Here is a 9,355-nt window from a genome sequence, read left to right on the forward strand (position 1 = left end):
CCTCCCGCCTCCGCCGCACGGACCGGGCTGCTCTCGCACGTCCGCGCCGGCTGGGAGCAAGTGCGTTTCCCCGACGCTCGCCTCCTTTATAGCCCGCCGGAGCCGGCTCCCCATTGGCGGGTATTTATATTCCATTCATTCCATTGGCGGAGCGTAAGGGGGCGGGGCGAGCGGGCTGGGTCGGGGGAGAGAGCCATTGTTGCTTGCCTTCGGCTTGGCCCGAGGTGCCGGGGGTCCGAGCCGGGGCTGGCCGTGTTCCGTGTGAAGGCAGGAGCGGCGGGATGCCCTGCTGGTGCTCGCTGCGGGCTCACACCTTTCATTCCCAGCCCTTTGCCAGGACTGGAGAGCGCCTTGCACAAGTGCCATGCTCCCGGCAGGTGCTTGGACGCATGCTTGGAGGGAGGGACCCGGCCTCTGAATCTCAGTTTCCTAGACCCGGAGGCTGGGAGCGAGAGAGGAATGGTGGGGGGCAAACACCCAGTTCACTCTCCCCATCAGCATCAGCTCTCTGCCCGTGTTGCACAGGGCTAAGGCTCATGACTGTCCCCCTCTCTGGAAATCTTTAGTAAAAGGTGAAAGATTTATGCGATCTGAGGAGAAACCAGAGCATAGGAAACCGGGCAAGATGGACCTAAGGTCTGATTCGGTCAATGGCAATTCTTATGTTCATTCAGACACCGAAGCATTGAACAAGGACTAAGAATCCGCTGGAATAAAAAAAGGGTTTTGTAGGAGTAGGGGCAGCCCGACCTGAGTGTCGGGCCAGTGATTTATCGCCTCTGAGAGCACTTGCTGGAAACTGTTCCTAAAGGCAGTGGATGTACTGCTTAGCTCCAGGTTTTGCCTCCAGCACTGACTCTGAGCTTCTGAGAAAAGCTCAGATAGCGAATTAGGCAGACAAGGTTCTTTGGGTAATTCAGACAGTGAATTTGTTTGAATGAAGCCAGGCTTGTTGAATAAAGGACAGCGGTCTCTTGTCGCAGGAGGGGCAAACAAACAAAAAAAAGAGAGCAAAGCTGCGTTGGAGGGTGGCTAAAATGGTAAAGAGCTTTTTATTGTCAATATCTAGCTGAAAGTAGAAATTGAAGGGGAAGCTCTTGCCTGGTGAGAATGGTACTATAGAGTTTCATAGGACTATATGAGTTATTAAAAGCAGGACTTGGCCCAGAATTAGAAGTGACTGAAGATTCCTTGGTATATAAAGGGAAAAATAGTTAGTGATCATAATAGCCTTATTTCAAACTTAAATCGTGTTTAGATTTCTCTCCACAGTATGGTTATTGCAGTAAATCCTACATTTATCTGAGTGGAACAGGTCATAGTACATTTATTTATTTGAATAGAGGTGCAGAGGAGAGGGGTTTTATATAAGTAAAGAATGTCCAAATTCCTTCCCCTACCTCCCATTGCTGCCGTCATTCAGAGAAGAGGGATTCAAAGTGTCACAATTAAAAAAGTCTTTTGAATAAACCATGAATGACTATAGCAAATGATTATGAAATAAAAACAGGCTACAAAGAATAAAAACGTATTATGTTTAGCTACTGTCCAGTTTATTCCAGCTGTAATAGGCAGAGGTCCTTAGTACACAGGGCTCTAGGTGAAATTATTGAGGCTCCTTATTTCCAGAAGCAAAGATTCGATACCCCCAAATCTAACATTCAGATCATTTCATTTATAATTTAATGGCATGAAATCTCCTTCAAAGTTTCACTGTATTATTTTAATCTCAATTATACTAGTATTAAGCAAGACTAATGCCATTAAATTAAACTAGTGTCAAATGAATGTCAGTAAGCATAGAATCTGACTCAGAGACCTTAAAATAATGCATGTAGTTATCATGGATGTTCTCTGGAATAACATTTCCTATGATTTTTTGCAAAGCTTATGTCCCCAATTTATGTGCAATTCAGAGCCTGGATTGTTTGGTGCAAAGAACATAGCATATATGGGGGGCTATCTTAATATTAATAACAATACACCTGTATATGCAGTTTGTATTTCTGTAGCCTCTATTTTTCCCCCAAAGTATTGTGTTACAGGGTACACTGAAAGATATTTAGCAGGCCCCTGCTCCTCTTGCAGCAGCTCCAGCTGTGAGTGAGTTCTAGCTTTACACATCCTACTGGGCATCCAATATGTTGCAAAGGTCACTTCTAGCTTATTCACAGATACAATCCTGTGATCTTTATGACATCAGTGCTCACTGCATCTTCCATTTTCAACATGCATTTTGTAACCTTTTCATTCCATCTCCTATTGTTTGGTTTATCCTTCTGTTTCCACTCCAATATGGGAAACACCATCATTTACAAGTCCCATTATTCTTCTTACTTTTAAAATGATCACCCAACAGGCAGTGAAGCAAGGAACTATTTGCTATTTTAATCATTTTATTTATAGATTAACTAGAGGTCACTGGAAAAACCAAAAGCCCTGACTCCAACTGTTAGTGACTGTAAATGACTGTTACAATCATTAGATACACTTTCCTTCCAGAACAAGGCATATCCATGTTACTGTCATGTTCCAGTAGTGCCCTCATATTGCTGGGCACTGTTCACATTCACAGGAAGACATAATCCTCTGCCCTGAAGAGGTCTCATATGAACAAGAAAGGCAAACACAATGGATGTTGGAGGGGGGCGAGAGAAATCTATTTATTAATCAAAATAAGTACAATGTACGTGTTTAAGGAATAGTTATCAGATGTTCTCATTCTATCCACAAACTTCTTGCAGATGAATATAGCAAAAATGGGCATTATCTGACTTCTCTAAGTTGTGTTCAGGTAGAGTTTTTGAGACTTGTGAAGAGCTTGTTCTTAAATTGGATTCATGCTCTTTCTGTTACATCAATCCACCCAAACTTCCCCAGTGGCTTAATTATAAATCTTGTGCGGTAGACTTAAGTACAGTATGTCAACACTATCTGACTGTTTTATCCAGTTCATCAGATGAGAAGTGATATTTCTTCAGATAAGCACCTACTGCTTACACAGTGGTGATAGTGGCAGCATTATATGCATTATGTCATGCAGTAATTAATGTCTTGATGCATACTGACTTTAATGGCAGGTTGCAGTAATACAGCCTAGGATGGAAGTATGGTAATTACCTCTGAGATTTTCATGTTGAGCTTCCATGGTAGGGAGTTTAAGGGAAGTCAGTCATGAGCCATTCAGTTAACTTCCCAAGAGTCTTAATTATCAATGTTGTGCAGCATATGAACGCAAGAGGAGATGGGTGTTACTTAGTGAACACGTCTTCTGAAATTATCCAGGTGAACATAAGGTGATATTGGAGAATTAGAGGATAAACATTTCCTTGAGAATTCAGAAAAATGCCCAGAATAGAGGAATCAATAAGGGAAGGTAGATTAGCTATCACCCCAAGAGAAAGGTATCCAATATCTGAACTGGCAATTCAGGGTGATAAATTGTCACTAAATAGCACTTTGAAAATATGCCAAATTCACATGGATCAACGGAGTGGAATGTTTGGCTCTGTTGGCATTTGTTTGACTTCCCAAGTGGAAAATAAAATTAATTTAATCACTTACATGTACTTGACTGTGTATCACATTTGACGTGTTTATGGACAGGGCAAGGTTTATTCAAGGTCTTGTCATTTGGGGCTCATCCTTGAAAAGAGCTGAGGACTTCCAGTCTGAAGCTGAGTACTCACAGCTCCTGCTGAAGTTAAAGGTAACTGAGGGGGCCATTTGCACAATTAGGCTCTCTGTTGTTTGAACAGCATCCTTGTCCTAGGATGCACTGATGCAACAGGGTTAGGCTGTATGCTAGGTGCTAGCCAGACACAGTTCAGTCATGGCTGTGAAGCAAAAATCTAACTACACAGATGATGGCATAATGTAAAAACCAGAAATCTTAGAAACTGCATATGCTGCATGCAGAACAGCCTGAGGGATCCAAAACAGTTGTGTTTGTAGGGTGGTTGGGTGCAGGGATCTCATTAGGTAAACACTAGCTACTGATCCTGTTCCCACTGCCAGTAATAGCAAGGTTCATTCATTTCCACAGAAGGATGATTGAGGTAATGCTCATGCATTCTCTTCCAGGCAGACTTTCTATCAAAGTTTGCATTGGCTGGGAATTGGATTTCTGAAGACATGTTTGATGTTCTGAAGGCATATCTCAGTAAAATGTTGAGGATTTATCTGCCTTGTTAAAATAGGCAAGAATCCTGTCCACACATCCAAGATGGCTCAAGTGCCCTCTTTTTGTGTGTGCTGTTCCCATGCAAGGGGCTTCATCTCTTTTAAAAGCAGAAGATAAGGTAGGCTCTATTCCTTTACATTGTCCTCTCTATAGAGAAATTCCCCAAAGTTGCAGGCTTATCTCTGGTTCTACAAACTCCTTAGAAGTCACTGGAGCTCATCCTTTTAACACAGCAGCCCTGCTGCTTGCCTCCAGTAGGGCTGGGGAAGGGAGATGGCTGCCAGTGTCAGAAGAGAGAGGGATGGAGGGGAGGGAGAACAGAAGAGAGTGTAGCTCTAGCCTGGTGGAGTGGGGAGATCAGCAACACAGTGCAAGGCAGGGAAGGAAAGGGGACAGGTTGGGCCAAGCTACTTGCTGATCCCCTGTGAAATGGGCTGAATCCTGTCACTTTGGGAGCTCGACAGGCCTTTGGGCCATAGGTTGACCATCACTGCCTTAAGCCCTTCACATGGGACTAAGTGATGGGTGAAGTTGATCACCCTTGGCCTTTATAACACTGCCTCTGAATCGATTTCTGTTTTTCTATGGTCTACAATAGCAGCGGCCAGTTGATCTTAGCAGACTTTTCTAGAACTTGATTCTGCTCTATAGTAACCATTTATGCATGAACTCATGAATCCTGCCTGCTCTCCTGAATACTTAGAATCACAGACAACCAGGAGTAGATAGTACCTCAGAAGCTCATCTAGGGCAGTGGTTCTCAAACTTTTTAGACCAGGACTCATTCGTAAACATTGATGGCCAGTCCTGACCCAGTGCCCCCCACCTCCAGGCCCCAGACCCCCAGTGTGTGGGGCAGGGGGTCAGGGTGGGCCACAGAGGGCCCTAAGCAGCCCCTTGCAGCTGGAACTCCACCACCCTGCTAGAGAAAAGCCACCGTTTCCCATGTTTTTCTCCTTTAAAGGAGAATCCATTTTAAAGTTTGTTCAGGACCCTTTCATATATTCTTGTGACCCAATTTTGGGTTATGATCCACAGGTTGAGAAACAGGGATCTAGTCAAACCCCCTGTTCAGGGCAGGTACATTCCTCTCTCAACCATCCCAGCCATGGGTGACCGGTGCCTCTTGAATCAGGGGAGGTGCGTGGGGGGTTCCCCGCAGCTGATTGTGCTGACCCAGGGGTGGGGGGAGATCCCGCATGGCCAATCTCACTCACCAAAAAGCAGACACACCACTTCCAGCAGTCCTGCAGCTGCTTTCGCTGGCAGCCCTGCTCCCCAGCCAGCACTCACGGCAGGGGGGGACCAGCGCTCCTGCCTGTCCCCTAAACAGGGTGTGCAGCCTGACAGGTGATGCACCAGCACTCTCAGGGGATGCATGTGCACCCCCATGCACCTCCTACACATCACCACTGATCCCAGTCAAGGATTTGTTTAACCTATTCTTAAAAACTTCCACAAGGGGAATTCTGCAGTTTCTCTAGATTGTTACCAAGTTTAACAACCCACAGGAAGAACTTTCTAACTAAGCCTAGATACCCAGCCTAGATTCCCATTTTTGTAATATAGCATCATAACTTCTTATACCATCCCTTCCAGAGACAGAGAATATGTGATCACCATCCTTTTTGTAACTATGGTTTTAGTATTTAAAGACTGCTACCAAATTCCAACTTTGTCCTTCTCTTCTCCAGACAAAATAATTCCAGTCTTCCAACCTTTCTTCATATGATATGTTTTTCGACCTCTAATCAGAGTTGGTTTCTCTGGATTCTTTCCAATTTATCCATGTTTCACCTGAAGTAGGGTGCCCACAACTGGACACAGTACCCCAGTTGAAGCTCCTATTTCACAGCCTTGCAGTTGGTTTTAACTCATCCCAGTGAAGCTTTATTAGCTCTAAACTGGATAATCCAGTCCCTGGCTCCTCACATATGAGTAAAGCTTCTTGATTATTTTTAACTGGAGAAGCATATGCATTGTGTTACATTTGCCGGTGTACCTTGCCATCTGCACCCCCCTTTTCAAAATCCTAGATCTGCCCATGGACTGAGCAGCTAATATTATAGCATTATAGGAAGATAGGGCTGGAAGGGACTTTATGAGGTCGTCTGCTCCAGTGTTTCTTAACCTGTGGGTCATGATCCAAAAGTGGGTCACAAGAATATATGTAAGGGTCGTGAACAAACTTTAAAAATGGATCAACAAACTTTAAAAATAGATTCTCCTTTAAAGGAGAAAACCATGGGAAGCTGTGGCTTTTCCCTTGCAGGCTGGCAGAGCTCCAGCTGCAAGGGACTGCTTGGGGTCCTCCATGTCCCCCACACACTCCACCCTGCCCCACACACTGGGGTTGGGAGAGAGGGGCAGTGGGTCAGGACCGGCTATCGATGTTTACAGATGGGTCCTGGTACAAAAAAAGTTTGAGAACCACTGGTCTAATCCAACTCGCTGTGCAGGGCTTGTTTGCCCCTGACTAAACCATCCCAGCCGAGTGTCTGTCCAACCTGCTCTTGAAAACTTCCAGGGATGGAGATGCCTGCCTAGGCAGCCCGTTTCAATGCTTGACCACCCTCAGAGTCAAAAAGTTTCTCCTCGTCCTGGCTACATTCCCCCTGCTGCACCCGGGGCAGTTTTGCCCTTACAAGCCAAACAGCACTGAACGTGGGCACGTAGCTGGCCCCTGGCCCTCAGCACCACTGCTAATTACTGTGCAATCCAGGATCAGGGACTGAAAAGAGACAACCCGTTAGATCTGCATTTGAACAAGCATGGAAGGAGCTAGGATTCAGAAAACAGGGTGCAGATGCTGAGCTGCAACAGCACCTAGAAAACAGCACACATTATTCTCAGTTAAGAATAAACTAGAAGCTTTACTCAGAGGCCAGGAGCCAGATTAGTCTGTTTAAGACTGAAGGAAAAGCCAACAGCCCTTCACTGCCATGAGGGCTGTGACACGGGAGCTCCAGACTACAGGGCACAGACTGCAGCAGGGCAGAACAAAGACATCAGGCTATTAAAGAGAAGAGACGGGGTTAACACCTGTGCCCTGACGACTAGAAAGGAGCGGGTAGATGACCCCCCAGCCACGAAGCTGAGGAAGTCCCTCAGCGCTGCTCGACTAGGAAAGGCGCCGTTGCGCTTGGGAGGTGGGCTTAAACCAGCGTCCCTCAACCTGTGGGTTGCAAGAATATATGAAAAGGTCAAGAACAAGCTTTAAAAAATGGATTCTCCTTTTAAATAAAGCAGAAAAAATGTGGTTTTCCTGGCAGGCGGGCAGAGCTGTAGCTGCAAGGGGCCCCCCTGGGGAAAGGGCTCAGTGGGTCAGCGCTGGCCATTGATGGTTACAGATGGGTCCTGGTACAAAGACAAGGGGTTGGGGGGTTAATTAATCAATTGGTACAAAGGCAAGGCTGAGAACCACCGGTTTCAGCTTCGCCCAAAAGCAGCGACGAGCCCCGGCGCACGTGCTTCCCCGCGCGCCCGGCACAGAGCCCGGAGCGGCGCTTGTGGGCGGGGCGAGGGAGGCTCCGCCCCGTTGCGTCACAGGCTGCGACCGGCGGCGCGGAAGCCGGGGAGGCTCCACGTGCGGGGCTGGAGCGGGCCTGCAGGTAACGGGGCGCTGCTGCCTCCCTCGGGCCGCCGGGAGCCTCGGGGCGGGGGTGTCCGGGGGCCCCGGGGGCGGGCGCGAGATGCCGCGTGGGGTGGCCCGGGGTAGTGCTGCCCAAGCCACGGCTTTCCCAAGCCTGGGTCGCTTTGAGGAGGGTCCGAGCATCCCCCACCCGACCCGAGGAGCCCGGGAGAAGTGGGGCTGGGTCTAGCCCATGCCTGAAACCGGAAGAAGCCCAGAGCCTGACACGACACGGGCCGAGGGCCCTGGCCTGCCACGGGGAAAGCAGGGCGGCCGTGGCGGCTTCTGTGAAATGCTGTCGGTGTACGCTCGAGAGATGTCACAGAGGAAGGCAAAGCCCGCAGTCCCTCCCAGTCGGACCCTGGCGTAAAATCCCTTTCTGACGCCAGGTGTGGCAGTCGGGCTGATCCTGAGCAGGGAGACTTTGGTCCCAGCAGGTGTATTCGCACAGCCCCAAGTCCGCAGCCTGGGCTGTACCCAACACCCAGTGCCTCTGAGGGAGGCATAAAATCTTAGCATCTAACTAGCTTTCCCTCCCCTACATGCACCTTGTTTTAACTCAGGTTTCTCCAGGGGTGCGAAGGGATGCTTTGAAACGAGTTCTGTAACATGAAGAACATGCAACAATAGCACGTGCACAGCACTTGGAGCATTAACTGTTTGTATGGTTTCAGAGACCAATGCAAACCCCCTGGGGAATACGTGGGTGCGCTGGTTACTTTTTAAAGCAAGGAATGGGGCAATGAGGAATGGTCCAAGTTCTGACATACACATCATACACCAAAATGTCACCAGCCAGAAGCTAGGGTTAATTGACATTAAGTAGCTGAACGTTTAACAGTTCCACCAAGCTTAAACCTTCCCTCCTAGCTTCTGTGGTATTTCATGGAAGGCTGGGAGCATCTACATGTGTGCCTTAATGTACATTAGTCTATTTTAAAATGCGTTAAAGTGACACTAACAAAAAAAAATACTATTTAGTTAATATGCATTAAAATAAGCAAATGTGCATCTTCCTAGTACTTCACGTTGGAGGTACTAGATTTAATGTGCATTAACTAAAGTGTGTTACTGCACTTGTAGATGTGTCCACTGTGTCTAAGCGGTTTTAAGCCATCTATTTGTAAATGTTTGGTTACATAAAGGGATCACAGAAAGGTTATTGCATGCACTTTATGCCAGGTGGATTCCTGGTGCCATGTAGCCTATTTTTAAATAGTATAATTTGAAGTAGGGCTAGCCTCTTTGATCAGGTTCTTAATAAGACAAAATTTGAAACATCTCAACTGACAGAGCATGTGTTTTCACTTTAGCTTTTGAAATCAGGGATGGATGTTCAGTTCATTCCCCTTGTAAAGCTGGCCTTTGCTTTGGACAGTGTTTTTTGATATCTCAAGTAACAAAACACCAAAGAGTAGGGGCAGAAGAGACCAAAATGTCATCATTTAATAGGCCTGTTCTTAGAACTTGTGCACTGAAATTTAATAGCTAGTTACAGCTACCATCTCCTTGCCTGCTTTTATCTCTTTAGAGCTCCAAAT

General features: G+C 46.8%; 1 protein-coding gene across 3 annotated transcripts in view; it reads right to left on the minus strand.

The window, feature by feature from the left end:
• CKB (creatine kinase B) overlaps nt 1–86 on the minus strand; it is a 14,352-nt gene extending 14,266 nt beyond the window's left edge. Inside the window, exon 1 of one of the 3 annotated variants that reach the window (XM_019550773.1) lies at nt 24–86. The gene's annotated coding sequence lies outside the window, so the exon portion shown is untranslated. Of the gene's footprint in view, nt 1–4 lie in introns of all 3 variants that reach the window. The other 2 variants (XM_019550771.1, XM_019550772.1) reach the window with 2 other exon arrangements.
• Between the last annotated feature and the right edge of the window lie 9,269 nt (nt 87–9,355).

The sequence above is a fragment of the Crocodylus porosus genome, unplaced genomic scaffold (assembly GCF_001723895.1).
Source record: "Crocodylus porosus isolate Cpor-Errol unplaced genomic scaffold, CroPor_comp1, whole genome shotgun sequence".
Classification (NCBI taxonomy): domain Eukaryota; kingdom Metazoa; phylum Chordata; order Crocodylia; family Crocodylidae; genus Crocodylus; species Crocodylus porosus.